The sequence below is a fragment of the Melanostigma gelatinosum genome (assembly GCF_949748355.1).
Source record: "Melanostigma gelatinosum genome assembly, chromosome: 11".
NCBI lineage: Eukaryota > Metazoa > Chordata > Actinopteri > Perciformes > Zoarcidae > Melanostigma > Melanostigma gelatinosum.
In genome coordinates, this window is record NC_136644.1 from 25,880,853 (window position 1) to 25,885,165 (window position 4,313).

The window sequence follows — 4,313 nt, forward strand, 5'->3', positions numbered from 1 at the left end:
ATACAGCTGAAATAATAATTACATAACTGAACATTTTAACTGAATGATGGCAGCATTTTAGTCCAGTGCAAATTGGCAACTTGAGTTTGTATAATAATGAGAAATGCAGATTTTAAATATATTTATTGTTCGAATATATTTATATAGTATCGGTAGGCCTACATCATCTGTAAAGTATTACATCATATAAAAGTATATGTTGTAAGTTAAATTGCAGTACAGCATTGCAAAATGCCCAGGTCTATAATGCACTATATACATATTTACAATGTGTTTTAATCTGTATAATTATAGTTGTAAGCACTCATACTGCTTTAGAACAATAATCATAACAAGATATAAATCATTTGCATTATTGCTGGTCACTCACTGACTTGTTGTGTGTTATGAATCCCATAGTTATGATACATATTCTATATTAAATTATAGTGAGATTATAATTTACTGACAGTGGTCATTGTTTGCCTTTAGTAGAATAAGAACACCGTTCTCTGTGTTGTTCTTGCATAGTTTTAATTTGTATCACTTTACTTAAAGCAAACAATGATTGAGTAGTTTATAATCCCATTATAATTGATTAAAATGCATCATAAGAAATATTAATTCTGTTTTCTATTGTGGTTAAACTCAATGAGCACGGCTGCTCTCTGGAATATTTTGGGATATTTAAATATGATGTTTGCAGCAACGTGATGAAGCATTTAGAATTGTGTTGAACAGTTACTCCATTATTTTATTTTCTTCCAAAAAGATGTACTGCATCACATTATATATCAATATAACAAACAATATGTAAAACTATAGTATAAACTAAATAAATAAACTACACTATACCATGACAGATTATGTTATCACTCACTATTGTTCATATTGAGCTGCACACATCTTAGTCATGCTCCTTTAATAACAATTCCATATCAAAATGTGGATTTGTTTTTGGGGGGAAAAGGAACATCATTTTCAAATATCAACATTCTAATCATCTTAAAAAAACCCATCTTGCATCTGCCAGGCTCTGCTTTACAATATATTGAAATGAAGATTAAAATATGCATTATCAGGAGCGCAGCTGCTCCCTTGTGATGAAAATAAGACAAGCCGGCGTTATTTAGGCCAGCTCATATAGCTTTTGCATAAAGATCGTTACATTTTAAAAAAGTAGGTTGCCTCGGCGCGTTAAGCCCCAATTTATGAATATTACAGAGGATAAGCTGCGGGGTGTTTATCTGTCAGTTAAAGCCGTATGTGTGGCCCAGGCTGTCTGTGAGTAAATAATGTGTATTCATGTATGTGTTCGTCTGTTTGAAACAGAAATGTAGGCCAGGACTGGGATATATATCATATTTAAAGGACAATACCACCGTTTTTGGTTGTGACACCCGTCACTCTGTCACTGAAAGCCCGCCGCTTTTTTTCCAAACGTCATGCAGATTTGACTCATTAATCTGCTCCCACAGTGATTCTGCAGCTGTGAATTATGGATGTTTGTCCTCTTCGTGGTGGTGATGACACGGGGAGGCATTTTACAGATTATCATAATCCAGCACAACGAGTGCTGAACCTCCAGGTCCACGCTCAACATGCTGGGTCCTTATTTGGCCGTTGAGCGATCTATTGGTGCTCAAAAGTTCATCAAATGAAAAGTTGTTGAATAATATGAACTCATCAGAAGGAAAAGTAAACTCCTCGGCGACCTACTTGGAGAAATACATTTTGACAATAAGCGAGTGTAAACGAATAAAAACCACAGACTGTATCTAAGAAGTGGACGTAGTCATCGTGACGCCACTCGTTAGTTTGTGGACTGATGTTTTGATGTTTTGATGTTTTGATGTTTTGAGGTCGATGATTTTCCTGTCTCCATCTTGGATTACAGCCGTCGCCATGTTGTTTTTTCAACCAATGAAGAGAAGTGACCATATTTTGAATGAGGAGGTGTGACGTAGATAGCGACCTGTCAATCACAGTAAGCCCCGCCCCTAAAGCATCCCCTGCTTTATGGTGTGTGTGAATCATGCATGCGAAGCCTCCCGTGTGTCATTGTGGGAATCTTGCATGAGGGAGTCAACCTTGTCCTTGATCACCAAGGTAACTTTGACAGACTGTCTCAGTCCTTCACCAGTCAGTCATCGGCCTCTGCAACAACATCAGCACAGACTGCAAACAGGATCTATTTTGTCTTTAGCACGCACACACACACACACACACACACACACGGGACTCTAAAGTAATACAATCAACCCGCCAACGAGGAACAATGAGATGCGTGTGTTGTCATGTCTTTGAGAGATTCAATCAAAGAATCTAGATCCACTTCACACCTGGGTGTGTGTGTGTGTGTGCATTCCATCCTGCTTCGGAGGAATGTTCACAATGTCAACAGAGCAGCAGGACACATGTATTTTATTTTTATATTTTATTGGGTGTTTCACATACGACTCCACTCACATAGAACTTCACACTAACACAATGTCACATGTAGGATCTCGTCTCCAACAACAATCACATCTGTTAATCAGTAGCTTTCTGTAACAATGGTGACTCTGAACACACACACACACACACACACACACACACACACACACACACACACACACACACACACACACACACACACACACACACAAGCAGCAGGCAGAAGATTCATATGAACAGATTCATGAGAAAAGACGAAACAATAATGTTTGGGGTCAGTTCAGGTCCGGCATGTTGTGGAGTTTAGTTCCGTTCGTCCGGTGACTCGCCGACACTTTGCAGTTGCTGCGCGATTAATCGAATATTAATCACGGTTTTCGAACGCTCCGCTGCACATCGAATCAAGCGCTCCCTGAACTAACAGGCAGCCACCAGGGGGCGATCCAGATGTTTTCCTGAACGTTGCAGCTGCAGTGACACACTGTACTTACTCGTTTTGGAATCTTATTTTGTAAAACCACAGTCTGGACCGGCACCAACGATCCCTCAACTGAGCTGCTTTGGAGTCCACTTTGCAAACTAAATACCGGCGTTCTGGCCTCACGCTCCCGATGCGATCGGGTGCAGCTGACCGTACAGCACGCTGCTGCTGCTGCTTATCCACCGTCAGGTGCGCTGCCACCACCACAACTACCAAAGAGGGCTGGAGGAAAAGATACAACGCAATTTGGTCTTTCTAAAAAGTAGCTGTATATTGATTTTGATTATTTTTGGCTGAAGCAAAGTGGTTTTGGAGAGGAGGATGGGGGGAGGGACAGTGTTGAGGGAGGAGGGGGGGGGGGTTGGAAATGGGGGAGTGGAAGAGGGGAGACGCCGTTGTGGTAGTGGCTCGCAGCTGAGACTCTCAAAGCGATCAGGAGGCCGGTGTGTCGATCAGAACGGGCTTCAGGTCTGAACAACTGCAAAGTCCTGAGGCTCCAGAACGTTTCAGAAGACTCATAAAATACTCCTCTTGATGTGAGTGATGAAGTGGTGAAGTTTCATGGTGATATCTATGAGGTCATGTTGTGACTCTATTCACCTGTAGTCTCTTAATGTGAGTGATGAAGTGGTGAATATTCACCTGTAGAGTCTTCTTAATGTGAGTGATGAAGTGGTGAATATTCACCTGTAGAGTCTCTTAATGTGAGTGATGAAGTGGTGAATATTCACCTGTAGAGTCTCTTAATGTGAGTGATGAAGTGGTGAATATTCACCTGTAGAGTCTTCTTAATGTGAGTGATGAAGTGGTGAATATTCACCTGTAGTCTTCTTAATGTGAGTGATGAAGTGGTGAATATTCACCTGTAGTCTCTTAATGTGAGTGATGAAGTGGTGAATATTCACCTGTAGAGTCTCTTAATGTGAGTGATGAAGTGGTGAATATTCACCTGTAGTCTCTTAATGTGAGTGATGAAGTGGTGAATATTCACCTGTAGAGTCTCTTAATGTGAGTGATGAAGTGGTGAATATTCACCTGTAGAGTCTCTTAATGTGAGTGATGAAGTGGTGAATATTCACCTGTAGAGTCTCTTAATGTGAGTGATGAAGTGGTGAATATTCACCTGTAGAGTCTCTTAATGTGAGTGATGAAGTGGTGAATATTCACCTGTAGAGTCTCTTAATGTGAGTGATGAAGTGGTGAATATTCACCTGTAGAGTCTCTTAATGTGAGTGATGAAGTGGTGAATATTCACCTGTAGAGTCTCTTAATGTGAGTGATGAAGTGGTGAATATTCACCTGTAGAGTCTCTAAATGTCTGTAATGTAACTAAACGTCTCTTTAAAGACGTTTCCTCTCAATGAGTTTGTTCTCAGACTCTGATGATAAATCTCCACTTCAGCAGCTCTTACATTCA

The 4,313-nt window shown here is 40.4% G+C and overlaps 1 protein-coding gene across 1 annotated transcript in view; it reads right to left on the reverse strand.

The window, feature by feature from the left end:
• Positions 1-2,446: 2,446 nt before the first annotated feature.
• atpv0e2 (ATPase H+ transporting V0 subunit e2) overlaps positions 2,447-4,313 on the reverse strand; it is a 7,763-nt gene continuing 5,896 nt past the window's right edge. Inside the window, exons 4-5 of the mRNA XM_079278941.1 lie at positions 4,196-4,313; positions 2,447-3,716 (exon numbers count right to left, since the gene is read on the reverse strand). The exon at positions 4,196-4,313 is cut by the window's right edge and continues 1,418 nt beyond it. The gene's annotated coding sequence lies outside the window, so the exon portion shown is untranslated. The remainder of the gene's footprint in view (positions 3,717-4,195) is intronic.